Source organism: Theropithecus gelada, chromosome 1 (genome assembly GCF_003255815.1).
Source record: "Theropithecus gelada isolate Dixy chromosome 1, Tgel_1.0, whole genome shotgun sequence".
Taxonomy (NCBI): domain Eukaryota; kingdom Metazoa; phylum Chordata; class Mammalia; order Primates; family Cercopithecidae; genus Theropithecus; species Theropithecus gelada.
This window is the reverse complement of record NC_037668.1, coordinates 33,733,380-33,751,943: the sequence shown is the minus strand read 5'-3', so window position 1 is coordinate 33,751,943 and position 18,564 is coordinate 33,733,380.

Sequence of the window (18,564 nt, the reverse complement as noted above, 5' to 3'; positions counted from 1 at the left end):
ATAGCTTTTCAATGCCTTTATTCTTCCCAAAGAATCCTATTCTTTAGCCTTTCCTCTCAAGCTTTTGGTGAGTTTGTTTTTCATCCCAGTGATTATCCATTGCCCCAGGGAGCAACAACAAATACATTTGCCTCTGTTTTCAACAGAGGTTCTGTGGTTAGCTGCCTCAGACCTAGGAGACTGTCAAGTAAGTTGAAATAAAGACAACCCCTTTGAGCCCGTCCTCCAGGGCGCCACTAGACAGGTTGAGCAACCAACCACAGTTCTTTGTAAAAGAGATCTGTTCTGCTTCCTCTGGTACTGGTATCTGTGCTGGGACTGTAAACTCTTTTCTTCAGGGTTGTTGCCAAGCTGAGGCGCAGGAGATAGGAACAGGGGAAATTAAAAGACCACAAAGCTTGCTGTTCTTACTGAGATTCTGGTGTTTTTTCTTGATTAAACATTTTGCCCTGCTTGTTACCAGCTCTTGGTTTGTTTCAGAGATCTAAATAGTTGCTTCTGACAGTTTTTACCAACTTTTTTATTGCCTTTTTGGAGCAGTGGACTTTGGAGTTTCCTATTTTGCCATTTTCTCTGAAATCCCATAACCAAATTTTGATTGCATTAATCTCTCTGTTTTATATGTTCCCCTACTTTATTGATGTCAGCTATTATCTTTATTATCCTCTTTCTTCTATTTCTTTGGATTTGATTTAATTTCTTTTTTTATATTCTTCAGATAAAATTTTAGATCTTTGACTTTTCAACCTTTCTTTTTTTCTAATAAATGTCTTTAAGATTAGAAATTCCCCTTTAAGTAGTATTCCAGGAATCTTGGTTTATGGTATCATTCATTATCTATTAACTAATATAGTTTTAGGGATAAAAAGAGAGAACTAATAAAATAATAGATTAATTCTAAATAACACAAGAAAGGAGAAGCAAGGAATATGAAACAACTGAGTCAAGTTCAAAGTAAATGATAAAATGGCAGATATAAACCAGCCTTATCAGTCATTACATAATATGTAAATGGACTCAATTCTTCAAGTATGTGAAGATTAAGATAGACTGAAAAAGGAACTATGGGATACTTATAAGAAAGAGCTACTCCATTGCAAATGTTAACCAAAGGAAATTTGATGTAGTCACACTAACAATATACCACATAAACTGCAAGGCAACAAGCATCAGTAGAACTAGAGGCATTCCATAAGTGTGTTAACTGACCAGAAGGATATTAGTACATGTGTATGTACCCCCAAAAAAACAAAATACATAAATCAGTAATTGCCAGAACTTAAAGAAAGAAAAGCAATACATAACCAACGTGGAAGACTTTAATAAACTCCGTAACTAATAAAACAAGAAGATAATAAAAAGAAGAATTATATAGATATGGACAGGACACCTAATAAAAGACCTAACAGATGTAAAGAAAACATTGTATCCAAAAGCTACAAAGGCTCATTTCTTTTTCAAGTATGTAGAATCATTTACTGAGATTGACTATACATTGGACCATAAACAAATCTCAACAAATTTCACAGGATTAAAGTAATGCAGAGTAGACTCTCTGACCACAGTGGAATTAAGCTAGGAATTGGTAGAAAATCCCCTACTGTTCAAAAATTAAACAATTCACTTCTAAATAATCCATGTGTTGAGAGGAAGTCACACTTGCAATTATAATGTATTTTGAACTGAATAATAAAATATGCCACAAGTGGACCTCTCTAGCATCTAGCAACCAGAGCTTAACCCTTGCCCAGAAGTTGGTCTTAAGGAGCCTGCTCTGGCATTAAGGTCATGTATGTTCTGATTGTTTCAAGTTTGCCCTTCGCCACATGTTGACAATTTAGATTACATCCCCTGCCCCACTGCCTTGTTGGAGCCATGACTTTAACTCTTCTACACAACCAGCATACTGCTCTTAGCCCAGTGTGCATGCGGTAAGCTTCTTTTGGCCACGACTATCTATTAACCATTTCTGGTTATTCTTGGTAGTAATGTCTTTGCAAAGTGGAAAATATTCTTTAATTCTAAGCAAGGACGAAAGTGTTTAAAGCTTTATAAGGCTTTAGTCACCTGAAGAACTAATTCATGTGATTATTCATCTTTTTCTGCCTTTGCAAATCAGCACCTCAGAGATATCCAGACACTCTTGACTTCCAAAGGACAAGCTTCTTGCAAATGAACAATTTCAATTGCTATATCCATAGTCCCACTCAACATACCCTCAAGCAGCATACTTAACACGAAAGTCTGTTTAATTGCCAGTAAATAGTAGAATAATCTTTTAAAACAATGTAGCAAACATAATTAATTGAAATAATCTTAATGTGTTTCACGTGGTAATAACCACTTATGTAAGATTAACACCATAGAAAGAAAAGACAAGGAGAGAGGTAGTGGTGTGTTCCTGTAATGGTAGGCTTTGCAGTAAATCCTGTTGTTTCCCTTGCTGGTCATTTTTGTTTCCTTTGTAAGTTTTTCAGCTAAATGAAATAAGGGATTATTACCTGATAAATAGTCGGTGAAACTGAATAATTAGTAGTGTATTTATTATCTTAGTGCTTTGAATTAAGTGTGTGAAATGAGAACTCAAAAGCTGGAGCATAAGACAACACTTCAGAGGGAAGATGCTTTGAACAGGAACTTCTTTAGGAAGGAAACTAAAGATTCATTCATTCGTTCATCCAACAATTCAATATCCCATTAAATCAGTGGTGATGCCTGAAGTTAATGGTTTTATCTGACTGTACCCCAAAGTCATCTGAACCTAGAATTTGTATCTAAGGTAACAATACAATGAAGAAAATAACTCAATAATCTAAAGAACCTGCTTTGTACCAGGCACTCTCTTACATTCTCTCTTGTGTCTCTTTTGATGACTCTGTGAGACAGGTAGCATCCATTCCACTTTAAGGACCGAGAAGCCCACACTCAGAGATGTGAACTGGCTGCATTACTAGTTAACGTTCAGTGGGAATTCCCACCATGCTGCTGGGCTCCAGGGCCTTATTCTTTCCCTGAACCACAATTGCAGCAAGCATAGACCCCATAGGTTTAAGGTGGATCAGAAAGAAGGGAATGTTTAGATTGTATCAGGGTTTGCTTTAATCATGCATGATGAGATGACAGACGTGGAGACAACTGCCTTTGAAAGTGCAGTTTACACTTTATAGTTTCCAAGAGGGAGGCCACACCACGCAGGGCCACACGGGGACCACCAGGTTGGTCAGAAAGCAGAAGGAGCCAGCAGGGAGCAGGACTCAGAGACTTTAACTGTGATTCCCACAGGAAAGAATGGGCAAGGCAGGGCTGGAAAGTTTAAGATTCTAGTACTGAGCTTATCAGGGTGGTCTCTAATTGCCTGACACCTGGCCGACACGGTCTGTTTGTGTCCCCACACAAATCTCATGTTGAATTGTAGCTCCCATAATTCCCATGTGTTGTGGGAGGGAGCTGGTGGGAGATAATGAATCATGAGGGCTGCTTCCCCCATACTGTTCTCATGGTAGTGAAGAAGTCTCATGAGATCTGATGCTTTTTAAGGGGTTCCCCTTTCGTTTGATTCTCATTCTCTCTTGCCTGCTGCCATGTCAGGCATCCCTTTGCTTTTCCTTCATCTTCCACCATGATTGTGAGGCCTCCGTAGCCATGTAGAACTGTGAGTCAATTAAACTTCTTTCCTTTCTCAATGACCCAGTCTCGGGTATGTCTTTATCAGCAGTGTGAGAACAGACTAATACACTGACCCTGGGGTAATTTAGGGCAGGGGAAGTGTTGGCCTGGTGCATGGAAATTACATAAAGAACAGGGTTTGGGATGTGTGATTTGGAGTGCGTGGTTCATATAGGAAAGGGACACTCACAGGTCAGTTATTTGCTGTCTCTAGGAATTCTCTCTGGGAAGGATAGTCACTTCAGGATTAGCAAAGACCTAAGATGGTCAAAGCAACACAAAACACAGAAAATTTATGAAAACATAGATGATAGAGAGACATCTATAATTTATATTTGGATGGTAATGAAATCAGGACTTTCCATCTAAAGCTCTCTTCAGAAGCAACCACAGAGGGCCTGGAGATGGAGCACAACCCTGCTGTGCTTCTACTGCAGCTGTGGACACTCCGGCAAGTGGGGGAAATCCAGCAGGTGCATTTGCACGGCAGACAGCAGGAGTGCTCCAGGCATGTTGGAGGAAGAATCAGTGACTATCTTAGGTTGGGTTTCCCAGACCCCGAACCAAGGTCTTCAGTGTAGGCAGTTTATTTGGGAGGTGATCCTAGAAATGAGAAAGTAGGGAAATTGGGAGGGGGAATAGAAAAAGTCCAATCTAAGATGCACTACAGACAGGGCTATGTTTGTAGGCATATGAGGTTCAATCCTACCGGAGACTCTTAGAGGAACCATTGCAGCATGGCCCAGAATTGTCCCCCACCCCAAGATGAGGAGGCTGGACATTCTGTCACTAGCTCCCAGCCACCACTCTTTGAGAGTTGTCCCAAGAAAGGATGAAGTGGGCACTAATGCCTCTATTTCTGGGTCATACTTGCATTCAGGTAGGCAAGCTCTTAAAGTGCAGAGCAAGAAGAGGAGAGGAGAGGTGCAGGCATTTGAGGGGAGAATCACAGCTATCACAACTCAGGTGGCCTGAGGGCATCTGGGGGAAGGTATCAAGAGGGTTCACTATAGGAACAGAAGAATGAAACAGATGGTCTCTTTTTGAAGAACATGGATACATTGATTTCATTCTCATCTATGCAGGTCATAAAGTGTTTGGAAAGCAATAGTTATGACTACTGGCTTTCCTGTTTCGTCTCAGGACCAAAAAATTGATGGGTTTCTCCTGAGCACTTCGTCTGCTTATAGTTCTGTGTACACTATGAATTGTGTAATTCTTAGTGTTCCTTCCTTGTGTCAGCTAAAAAAACAGAAACTTAGAACCAAAATTTATGCCTTACCTCCACCAAGTGTAGAGATAGTTTAGAAATTGCTTTTATATTTATTTCAAGATCTCTTTATAATCTTACTCTCACTGTTATCTTTTTATTCTGAATTTAAATCTACGATTTGTTGCTATATTTTATATAACTTTACAAGATGTCCTGACTCTTAAACAAAATTCCTGTGCTAGGGAAAAATGTTGGTTGCAAATGTCAGACACCTAAACTCAGAGTATGTTAAATAACAACAACAAAGAATGTTTTGGCTTACATAACTGGGAAAATGAGGAAAATGTCTTGCTCCAGGCATAGTTGGATCCAGAAATTCAAATAACATCATTCATATTTTCTTTCTTTCATCTCTCTCTCTTCCTCCCTCTCTTCCTCTCCCTTTATTACTTTTCGATTATCTCTCTCACCTCTCTCAGCTTTCCTCTGTGTTGGCTTTACTCTCAGTAGGATTATCCCATTTAGTATTAGTCTGTTCTCAAGCTGCTAATAAAGACATACCCAAGACTGGATAATTTATAAAGGAAAGAGGTTTAATGGACTCACAGTTCCAGATGACTGGGGAAGCCTCACACTCATGGTGGAAGATGAAAGAAGAGCAAAGGCACATCTTACGTGGCGGCTAGCAAGAGAGAATGTGAATCAAGTGAAAGGGGAAACCCCTTATAAAACCATCAGATCTTATGAGACTTCTTCACTACCATGGGAATAGTATGAGGGAAACCATCCCCAGGATTCAATTATCTCCCACCAGCTCCCTCCCACAACACATGGGAATTATGGAAGCTACAATTCAAGATGAGATTTGGGTGGGGACACAGCCAAACCATATCAGTGGCATAGAATGACCACTGACTGCTCTAGGTTCAGATCAAAGTTACAATTGATGAACCCGGAATTGCAATAAAAACAAAGGAAGTCACCTTTTCCTTGGTAGCTTGAGCAAGTTTCCTTGACGGGCTCTGCTGAGTTCTGCTTAAGTTAACTTTGCACCTCTGTGACAGAGTCTTTAGTACTGGAGACACTTGTGATGGGTACCCCATCAGAAGGAGAAGAAGGGGAGAGGGAAAGAGTGCTACATAGACACAAATGAGCTGCCTCAGTTTACAGCCATAAGGAATACATGGTCTGATAGGCAGATGTGGTAGCCAGGGGGTGAAGGAGAGAAGTGGTAGAGAAACGTGTGTCGTGTGTTGACTACTTACATTTACTAGACCATGTGCTGAGCATTTCACATCGGGTATGCCATTTAATCCTCAAAAGAACCCTATGACACAAGGTCAATTCCTATTCACAGTTTAAAAATGGGAAAAATGAGGCACAGCTAGGAAGTGATGAGGATAGGATTCAAAGACTCACAGGTTGGCTCTAAAACTAGGACTGTTAGCCACCGTGGAAGAGCTAGTTTGGGCAGCAGAAGAGATGGAAAGGCTGTTCATTCAGAATGCTATTGGATGGGTGACGGTGGGATACAGAACCAGGCTACTTTTGAACATGGTAAGCTTGAAATGCCTTAGAGGCATCCACGCAGAGTCAGGGGTAGAGACTTAAATACATGTGCATGGAGTGATAAGGAGAGATTTGGGCCACAGATAGAACTTTCGAGGCTGTGAAGTCATGGGCAGGTATCAGTTCTCCTGGACAGAGGTGTCTGTGTGAGAGAGAACAACAGACTCAAGCCTTCAGTACCTTTAACATCGCATGGCCAATTAGAGGAGACATAAAAGAATTTTTCAGGAAAAGAAAAAAAGAGAGAGTATTGATTAACAGAAGTACAGAGAAGAGTGTTTCAGAAGGAAGGCAGGGTCTATAGTGTCAAATAAATACTGCTTTGATAAGATAAAAATTGAAAAAGGTCCCTTGGCATGAGGGCATGGTTACCATAACAAAATTGTTTCACTGACTGAAGAGAGGCAGACCAGATCAGAGTGAGTCAGGAGTAGGTGGATGTGTGGGTGTGAATAAAGGGACTTAATGAGTATACACGGCCTCTTCGAAAGATTTGAAAAATCAAAACAGAAGGGTGCCAAGGAAGATGTGGGGGATGGGAAAGAGGATTTAACATGTTAGAAATTTATGGGTTCAATTTGAATAGGAAGTGTCAGTATAAACTCATCTTCTGTTTTCTTTCCTTAAACACATATTTTCTAGCTCTGTTCACTGAAAAAGCCTAGGAGCAATGATGCCCCAATAGCAAAAGACATCCTGCCATCCACAGCATGGGTGTTAAATACTGTTTGCCCCAAAAAGGAATCAGAGATTCTTACAGAAAGGAGCATTTTCAGGTCTAGAGTGGGAAACATTTAATATGATTCTAGGACTTCTTGTGCCTGAAGGCAAGGAAGTATTCAAAGACCAACGGGTCATGTCAAAAAACACGGGACACAAAAGGAGGGAGTCCTTTTGACCAGCAATAGGACAACTTAGGGCACTGGGGAGGCTGTTAATGAAATAATGGGAATCTGCAAAAAGGGAGAGAAGTAAGAAAGGAGATGTCTGATAAGTGGGGAGGAGGTGGGGATGGTGATATGGCTTGGCTCTGTGTCCCCACCCAAATCTCATCTCCAGTTGTAATCCCCAGGTGTCGAGTGAGGGTCCTGGTGGCAGATGATTGGATCATGGGGGAAGTTTCCCCCATGCTGTTCCTGTGACAGTGAGTGAGTTCTCATGAGAGCTGATGGTTTTAAGAAGTGTTTGGCAGTTCCCACTTTGCTCCTCTCTCCCCCTCCTATTGCCACCTAAGACTTGCCTTGCTTCGCCTTCACCTTCTGCCATGATTGTAAGTTTCCTGAGGCCTCCCTAGCCATGCAGAACTGTAAATCAATTAAACCTCTTTCCTTTATAAATTACCCAGTCTCAGGTGCCATCTTTATAGCAGTGTGAGAACGGACTAATACAGATGGTAAGTAGATAGGAGATTCTGATGAAGTATTGAGACATGTGGAGGGGGAAGAGTTGAGTGCAGGAGACGGAAGGAGGAGGAGGGTTTGATGATGATGGGGACTGAAGAAACAGTGATTGGTGGTGTGGGTCAACTTAGCATAATGACAGCAAGGCATAACGGGATGACAAGGGAGACAAGAAACCAAGAAATGTTGGACAATATAAGGAAGGTGTCTTAGTTTCCTCAAGCTACCATGACACTGTCACGGACTGAGTGACTTAAACAGTAGACAATTTTATCACAGTTTTGAAGGCCAGAAGTCCAAGATCAAGGTGCCATCAGGATTACATTTTTGTGAGGGCTTTCTTCCTGGCTTATGGATGGCTGCATTCTCATTGTGTCTTCGATGTGGGCTTTCCTCTGTGCATGCAAGGAGAGACAGAGACAGACAGACAGACAGACACACACACACACACACACACACACACACACACAGAGAGAGAGAGAGAGAGAGAGAGAGAAAGATCTACTCTTTTCCTCTTACAAGGACATCTTTCCTATTAGATTAGGGTTCTACTCTTATGACCTCACTTAAACTTCCTTACCTCCAAATACAGTCACATTGGAGGTTAGGACTTTAACATATGCATTTTTAGGGAACACAATTTAGTCCATAATAGAAGAAAAAGCATCCAAAGGCCAGTGTTTTGGATGGGTCTCTCTCTACAAAGGATAAAGTCAGAAAATTGGCTAGGAGGCAAAGACTTGGGTCAATCAGAGTGAGTGACCAGGACCTGAGAGGCAGAGAGCAGTTGAGCAAAAACAGTATGGACTCAGGGAACCAGAAATTGTCCCAAGAAGGCAGATTGGTCTGAAGTCTGTAATGGGGATTGAGGAAGAGGCCAAGTTCACCCCGATCCTGAGACTCCTAGTGTGCATACCAGAAGTGCCTCTGTGCTCTGCCATTCCCATTCTGTGTTTGGTTACATGGCATATGTCAGAGGAATAGAAGTAGCCAAAGCACATTTTCCCGATCAACATGATTTGGAATCTTGCCTTTAAAGTGAACTTTTCAGGTTTGCTGGTGTGAGGTTAAGGATGAGACATGGAGGTGGAGAACCTCCTTTTCCTCGTATGCACCACCAACACTTCCATGTTCCTTAATTGTTATTCTCTCCTGAGTGCTGGTGATATTTAGAAGTCTGGGCCATGTTTTCTGTAGCAATTATGTGAATTTAGTTAAATGGCCTCCCTGTTTACAAATGCTGGTCCAAGAAGAAAGGTGTCAGGAGGCATCTCTTAATTATGCTGCCATGGGCAAACTTCTGGGAGTTGGAATGGACAATTTGGCCTTCTGGCTTTTTTTCTGACTCGGGGGCTTTCTTTAAATATACAGGAGGTATGCAAGCATTTCCTGTGCCTGTGAAGTATTTCCAGGCATTAATTATTTCCATTATTAGCTTCACTCCATTGCAATCACTCATCAAACTAATTTCTTTGAAGTATGAGGATGAAATTTCAAATTGGGTGTTCAAGTCCTTTTAATTGCACTTGAAGTGAGAATTAGCTGTGGGGTCTGTATTTGGAAGCATGAGGGTCTTCTGCCACACAAGATAAATCAAAACTAAGGCAGCGCTGAGCCTTTTCTAATAACATGGCAAGGAAAAGAGAACGGGAGAGAAAAAAAAATGACAAATCAACACAATTAAATCTGAAATTGCTGGCTTCCAAAATGAATTCATTCTTGTGAGTCAACATTGTTTTGATTTTTAGATTAGGTTTGTTTTTCAAACCCATGTTTTCCCCAGACTGATTATTTTTGGTATTTTGTACACACTTGTGAATTTCTAACAGAATGTTAATATCCCTGACCTATTTCCTGCCTCTGTCTGTATTGTGAGAGCAGCCACGTCAGTGTCTGAGATCACAATAGAGACCTCAGTTTCCAAAGGTTTCACTGTTCTCCAAGATCTACAACTGCACCACCAAAATTTAATGGGCAGAGCCAAAGAATGAGGTCCAGTTTTATGTTTAGGGAGCATATATTCCCGAGGGAATGAATGGCAGTAATATGCATACACAATGGGCTCCTGGGCTGTTATAATGGGAGGAAGGAAATGAAGACAAGTGTTAGAGACATTGAAAGGAAGGCTGACATCCAGCCTCAGCCAGAGGCCTTCGTTCAGTCTTTGTCATGAAAGGGCCCTTGGAGTTGGGGCTTAAAGGGTGCATGGGATTGTGTGAGAGCCAGGAAGATCTTCCAATGCCTGGGTCGGATTGTGCCAGGTCACAGTAAGCCTGAGACTAAAGCTTAGAGGTGAGATGAGATCTCTCACCTTCTAATTTCCTAAAGCTTTTTGTCCATCTCATGTAAAGCTTTTTATCTTTCTCAGTATGTAGGTTGCAGCCTAGGAAGAGATTTATGGAGCTCCTCTGCACTGTCCAATATGACTGTCTCAGCAGATGCATGAGACCCATCCCTTGAATGCTGTAATTTAATTATCAGAAAACGCCAAGTGGATTTGTTATTCTGTGGGCTCTGTGAAGAAGATGGAATCAATTCTCAGTTCATTTTAGCTTAATTACAATTCATGTAGGAGGAAGAGAGTGAAAGAAGATACTAGAAAATTGATGGCTTCCTTGACAGAGAAAGACTCATGAGCTCAGAAAAGCCTATCTCTCCCTAGTTCCATAAAATGTTGGAAGATGTCAAACACTGCTCCATATTTTCTCCCTCTGACTAGTCATGGGCTAATGCATGGTGTGCATATGTGTTCTATAATACTATACTGAAGTAGGTAAAACGCTGTCTTCTCCTGCTGAGATGGCTGCCTGCCTTTCCCTGCTTCTACTCCTAGCATATTGGAAAGGCGTAATACAATAAAAAATACATTTGGTCTTTGATATGTCTGGCATAGGTTTTCTAAAACCCTCAGAATTTTCTGAGTGATAAGAGTATCTTTTGTTACTCATAACAAGCCCCTTTTGCTCACACTTGAGTTAACGCTAATGTGATAAGTCACAGTGGGCCCCTAGATAGCTTCAGGATTGGAGTTGGTTGCTAGAAAAACAAAACATGTGATTAGAGGGTTAGAACTTTCAACCCTCCCACCCCCTGACCCCTGGGAATGGTAGAATGGCTGGAAATTGAATTCAGTGACCCATGGCTAGTGACGTAATCACAGCTACATAATGAAACCTCTGTAAAACCCTCTAAATTACACGATTCTCTTTGGTGAACACATCAAGGTGCTGGGAGGTGGCATGGAAGCTGGAGAAAGCATGGAAGCTCCACCCCACCCACCATATCTTGCCCTGTGTGCCAGCTCTGGAAGGTGGCAAGGTGCTGTAGAAGGCATGGAAGCTCCACCCCATCCACTGTATCTTGTCCTGTGTGTCTCTTCCACTTGGCTAGTCCTGAGTTGCATCCTTTACAATAAAACTATAAGTATAGCACTTTCCTGAATTCTAAGATGTGCTGCAAATTATCAAACCTGAGGCGGGGTGGTGGTCACCTTGAATTTGTAGTCATCCAGGCAGTTGTGCAGTGAACCTGGGGACTCAGCACTTGGAATTGGCATCTGAAGTAGGGGAAGTCTTGTGGGACTGAGCCTTACCAGCTCTGGGTAGTTAGAGTCAGACTTGAATTGAGTTGTAAGTTAGCTAGTTAGTGTCAGAGAAGAAAACACACGAAGACCATATATATTAGTGACAAAGTGAAGGTGGCTAGCTTAAAAAGGTAATAAGCCTATGATTCTACCCCAGATGTTAGTCAGAAATATTCCTGTTCCTTGTATGTGTCTTTGTTTCTCACAATCTGATCAAGATTTGGACATAGTAGTCCTTTGTGTATTTTTTTTTTTTTTTGAGAAAGAGATTGAAACACATCATGCCAAAGGACAGCAGTGAATGCCTCTAGTTTACAATCTAGAATTTGGAGACATTCAAATAGCCCCATGTCCAAATTGCCAACGGATCAGTCAGAATATTAACTTCTGAGTGAAAATTAGTGAAAGGAAAGAAGTGAACTGGTTTTAAGATACTCAGAGAAGTACTGATGAATGATATGGTTCGGCTATGTCCCCACCCAAGTCTCATCTTGAGTTGTAGTTCCCATAATCTTCACGGGTTGTGGGAGTGACCTGGTGGGAGGTAATTGAATCATGGGGACAGTTACCCTCATCCTGTTCTCTTTAGTGAGTTCTCACGAGAGCTGATGGTTTTATAAGCACCTGGCATGTCCTCTGCTGGCACTCATTCTCGCTCCTGCTGCTCTGTGAAGAGGTGACTTCCACCGTGATTGAAAGTTTTTTGAGACCTTCCCAGCTATGCAGAACCGTAAGTCAATCAAACCTCTTTTGTTTATAAATTACCCAGTCCCAGGTATTTCTTCATAGCAGCTGGAGAACAGACTAATACACTAAGAATATAGTTACTCCAATTGATGTTAGAATTACTCTGGTATCATGATAGATAATGTCACAGAGTAGGAAAACATGCTAGGGTTTGAGTAAATTACCCCATGCCTTTGTTTTCATTTGCTCTACTGCTTCTGAAATGTGCACTTGCAGTGCTATTAAAGAGTCTTCGAGAAAGAGTTTCTCATTGTTGCTAACATATTTCTTTCTCTCTGCTCACTAAGGAGAGATTTCTATTTCCTTTGTGGGTCAGTTCACAAACCTGAAAAACTAATAAGCTCAGAGCAGAACTCCAGTGAGGAACTGTTTACTTTTTGCTCCTAGGCCATATGAGCTGGTTTTATTAACACAGCCCTCGTAATTTCTACATCTGCAAAAGCTTTGTACATTAATGTGCAGAAAAGATCAGACCCAGCACACGGCTTGTCATGCTCCATAAAAATTTAATGGAAAATAAAATGCAGTGTTCAGAAGATCAATACTGTTATTCTCTTTCAGCAAACTGTGAATTATTGTTTTCATAAAATAATAATAATGCCAGCATATTGATGTTGAACGGAGACTAGATCTGTTGTCAAACATAAAGTCATATTTAATCTTTTAATGCCTTCCTGCATAAACCCCCACGCCTAGATCCTGAGCGTCTCTCACTCTCTAATGACAATGGGAACTAATGATAATTTTGCTGCCGTGTTCTTTGTTATTTCAGTAGAACCATTGAGCCAAGTGTCCACATTTTTCAGAATGGGCAGAAGTTAAAGATGTATTCTGGCCATCCAACAGCCCCTGAAGATGCTCTAGAGATGCATTTTTTAGGAAGTATCAGGGAACTGGGGGTGACTTGGCTAATGGTCTCAGTGGTCTCTTTTAACTCTAACATCCAGGATTCTAGGGTCCTGCCCTAAGACATGGCCATTTCTTGGAAAAAGCATGGCAGTTACTCATTCTGATGCTGATCACACCACATGGTAGACAAATCACCTCTCTGAGGCCCAAATCCTTGTATAGGAATGTTCTTTTTTTTCCCAGACTTATTCTCCATGCTGACCAAAGCTTCCCTTCAGGTTACCTGGATGGATTCACATTCAATGTCAGGACTTGGCTCATTGTGAATAAGCCTTCTTATCCAATTTGTTCAGTTTGCTTGTGTCTTCAGGCTGATAATCAAAAACACTGACTCTGAAAACTGTTAGTTGCTGCCGGTCTGAAAACCTGTTATGCTTCAATAGATTGAAACCCTGGTTTCAGTGTTGTAAAAGACGGCAGTCCCCTGCTGCCCTTCCCACACTCCAATGCTAATCCACCTGCAGAGGGCCATCCCCAGAGCTTCTGGGCTGGCAGGTATATGGGCCATGGAGGGAACAATCAAGATGTTATTGGGATGGGCTTCCTGGCTTCCAGATCCTGTGCAGGCCATAGTTTCTTCTGGGATGGTGGGAGCCTGGTGCAGTGAGCCTGGGACAAGGACTGAAGCTCCACAGATTCTCTGGAGAAAGCGAAAGCTCCTTCTAGGCACATTGTCTCATGAGGCCTGTTGGCTTCCCAGATTCCCAAAGGTCTGGGGTACAGGTAAACAGCGGGAAGAGGGGCTGCTGCCCCAGAAACTCCAACCTTGCCGCTCAAGGAGGCTGGGAGGAGAGAGGTCCTATCTCTGTGCCTGATTCCCAGACAGGGAACTGCTGTCTTGCCACCTGTTGCCCGTTGGAGCAGAGGCTGCTGGACCCCACCACTCAAAGTTCCCTTGGGCCCAGTGAGCCTGGAGTTGCCAAAGGAAAATAATAATGCACCCCAAAGGACCTGCACCTAGCATGAGGAAGAAACAACACTGCAAACTAGGGGACTCTAGAAAGCCCAGGTGCTGGAGAGCAAGTTGAACAAAGCCATGAAGAACAATTACAGAGATTCAATTACACCGTAAGTGCACTTTCTGGAAAACAGCACATCAACTAAATGAGATTATTTTTATTAGAACATGGAGTAGATGAACTGAAGGTTAGAATAAGTCAACATTGAGATCCAAGTTACTGGCCTAGAACAAGAATTGACAAACTATTGCTCATAGGTCAAATCTGGCTCACCACCTGTTTTATAAATAAAGTTTTATTGGAACACAGACAAGCCCTTTGACTTTCGTAGTGTATATTTCTGCTTTTGCATTATAACATCAGAATTGAGTAATTGAGACAGGACGTATGGTTCACAAAGTCTAAAACATTTACTCTCTGGTTCTTTGCAGAAAAATTTTTCTGACTTGTATCTAGGGTATAAAAGGAATTTTTCAAATCCCAAACAAAAAGCTGTGGTTAAAAATATTAAGGAGAAAAAATGAATGATATGTCTCCAAAACCCTGATATAAGATTATTAGGAGTTCTAGGAAAAGGACAAAGAATAGATAAAAAAAAAATTAAATAAATCATATAAATAATTTTCCCTGTGTTAGCTAGAAGGTAAGCTTTACAAAGAAGGGTCTTTGGGCTGTAGCTCTGTCTTTATCACCTGGGACAATAACTGGCACAAAAGAGGTGCTTAGTAAATATTTATTGTGCTGGATTTCCTCTATTCCTCCTCCAGATACACAATCCACTTTTGATCAACCCATTTTCTTCCCCAGGAGGCTGATCTGGAGGAACTGAATATATGAGCTCTTTTGGTCTCCTGCTTGCCTGTTGTATTCTGCCAATAGAGGTGGGGGTGTGGGGGTGCTGGGAGAAGGCAAGGGGGAGGGATAAACAAAGCAAGGGAGGAAAACTGAGATTAGGGCATCTATAATTCCAACCTGGTTGCTACAGAACATGTGTATCCCTCTGCCAAAGTCCACAGTTCTGCCAAGGCGCCCCCTCCATACAGCTCTCTCCAGGTTCCTGTAACTTCCTCCCTTTTCCCCTCAAGGTCTAGGTGGTAATAGCTCCCAGCACTTACCAGCTTCAAGACCCCCATTACGTTGTGTGCTTTTCTTATCCCACTGCAACTACGTAGGTAGTCCTTTATTAAAATCTCTCCAATCACTAATTTGAGTACACCATCCAATCCCTGATGAGATCTATCTATCTATCTATCTCTCTATCTATCTATCTATCTATTCATCCGTCCATCCATCCATTCATTCATCTATCCATTCATCCATCTATCTATCATTCCATTGCTACCCATTCATCTATGTATCATCTATCTATCCATCCATCCATTATCTATCTATCCATCCATCCATCATTCCATTGCTATCCATTCATCTATCATCTATCCATCCAACCATCCATCTATTATCTATCTACCTATCTAGCTAGCTAGCTATCTCTATCTGTCTGTCTTTTTACATCTGGCTTATTCACTTAGAGTAGTATCTTCAAGGTTTACCCATGTTTAGTATGTGTCAGAATTTCCTTCTTTTTAAAGACACTGAATAATATTCCATTGTACAAATATACAATATTTGTTTGTCTTTTGATGAACAATTGGATTACTTCTATCTATTGTGAATTATGCTATAAAAATATGGGTAAACAAATATCTGTTTGATTGCTTTCAATTCTTTTGAGCATATGCTCAGGAATGAAGTTGCTGGATGCGATTGATTTTATTTATTAAATGAATGATTGTGATAAAGAAAAGACAGGAATATCAACTTTTATAGGCTAAGAAATTCCAAGCAGGATTAATGAAAAATAGTACAGACATTGTAAAATTCTTGAATTCCAAGGATGAGAAAAAAAATGACATGTTTTTAATAGGAAAGCACAATAGATTTGGTAAGGAAAAATGAGATTTGGCTTCTTGCTCTGGTGGACAAGCTTGAATTGGACAGAACTTCCAATGCAGAACTAAAAAGCTGAATAAATTAAATGACCTCTATTTAGAGGCAATGAAGAGTTTCCAAGGGAGCCAGGACTTCAGGGATAAAAATAATGGCAAGGACAGAAATGAAGAGAGAAGGAGCCCAGTAGTGTCACTCTTTTTCATTGACATCTTTGCCAATTTGTAAGCAGGATCCCAGAGGATGAGAAGGATAGCAGAAAGTAGCAACTGAAAGGATAAGAAGCTGATGAGATCTTTCGACAGTCTCATAATGTGGTGGAGATAAAAGTAAAATTTCAAGACCTAACAAGAAAAAGGAGTAGTGGTAAACCTTTCAAGTTTTTCAGTTAGGATCCCTGAAGGCTACACAGTGAAAGTAGGAAAGAACCAGAAATTGACCAGTGCTGACAAAACTGAAACCCAGTTCTGAAAGAGCTCAATCACTAATTGGTTTAAAGTGAAAAACCCTTGCTCAGACTGCCTGCTAAAAGCAAAAGTAAATTCTCTCCAGAGGAAGGTGATACCATTCTGATTATCAAATTATCACTCAAGCTTTTCTCATGCACTCTGCATAAAAATTGACAGGAACACCAGGGAACATAACCAAATATCCAAGATCCAAGAGAAAAAACAGACAATACAAACAGTCTTATAGTTGACTAAGATACTAAAATGATCGTATACAGAGTTAAAAATGAATAATGTGGTCTGAAATACAGATAGCAAGATGGTGAATTTCAGAAGAGAACTGTGTGCAGTGCAGTTTTCTGTTTGGCTACCACTTAAAATGTGTTTACATTTTGGCAAATTATATATATTATGGTGATCTCTATCACACATTGTGAATTCTTCTATCACAAAGTCAGCCTAAGAGTGTTAACTTCTCATAGCCAGCTCATATGGTGAGATCTGTTTTGAGAGCACAGCCTTGCCAGTCCCATACAATGCAACCATCGGCAAGCCAAGATGTTTTCACTTCTACCAAAACCCCTAGAATTACATCTTTTCCCTTTAGTTACCTAACTAGGTACCCCAAGTAGAGGCACCACAATCCAACATGCATAAAAGAAAGAAGGAGAGAAAAAGAAGAGTTAGATTGGCACCAGACTTCTCTTTTGCAGCTCCGAAAACTAAAAGAGTGTGGAATAACATAAATAGACTACGGAAGGAAAAGAACTACCACCCAGGACACCAGACAAGCTTCACCTGATGGGAGAAAACGCATCTCCAATATGCTGGGACACAGAGACTCCATCTGGGGGAGAGTTCAGAAATGAGCAGAATAGGCACTTTGACACTGGAAATATGAGGGAGGAAACTTTGGGGAACCATACACTTATAGATCTACGTATATATTTGTCCATTTGGAGGTATTGAAGAGTTACCAAGGAAGCCAGGACTTCAGGGGCAAAAATAATGACAAAGACAGAAATGTAGAGAGAAGAAATCCAATATTGCCATCGTTTTTCATTAAGATCTTCGCCCATTTGTAAGCAGCAGCCCAGAGGATGAGGTTTGCAGAAAGTAGCAACTGAAAGGATGAGAAGCTAAAGGGACTCTTTGAGAAACTGAAAGGATAATTTGCACACCATCACCTTCCCTAATCTCTTGGTTAAATGAAGTCAGAAGGCCAACTCAGATTCAGTGGAACAGAGACACATATTTACTCATATTTAAACATGATATATGCTTTGAAAATACACACTGACACAGTCAAATATAAATGTATAACAATAAAATGACTGGATATGTATAAAAGAAGTAATATAATTGCCAAATACAGATTATTGAGAAGACATACTTGCCAACTGGAATGGAGCTGTCTTGGTGTAGGAAATAGGCAAGAAAGGGACAGAGAAGGCAGAAATCAATGTGCTCTCAGTTCACAGCTAATTAGTCAGATGGGGTCATACCTATTTTGGGTGGGGAAAAGAGTTGGTACCATTTTTATACAATAATGAAGAAATACTTGTTCAATTATGAGTATACCAGATGGAAAAATACTTTGGCATCATTTTTGCCCCTGAAATTTGAAGCTTCATAATTACAGCTTCAAACAACAATTAATTCTTCCTCATGATTCGCTGGTGTTGACTGGGGTCACTCATGTGGGGCATCTGATGGGGACTGGACTTGGGGATGGGCTCAGCTAAAACATAAGGACTGCTGGGTCTCTCCTTCTTCTCTCATCCTTAAAGAGTGCAGCCTGAACGTCTGTGCACAGAGGCAGGCACCAAAATGGCAAGAATGGAAATCTCAAGGACTCCTAAGTCCTCAGCTCTAGGATTTGCACAATATCACTTCCCCTAATTTCTTGGTTAAATGAAGTCACGAAGTCAGCTCAGATTCAATGGGATGAAGACACTGACTCTACCTCTTGATGTGAAGAACAGTTATAACCCACTGTGAATGGACATGGAACCATGCTTATAGCCCATTACAAATAGATGTGGACACACGCTCATGGCCCACTGCAAAATCGTCACGGACACATGATCATCGCCCAATGTGAATGGCTATAGACACACGG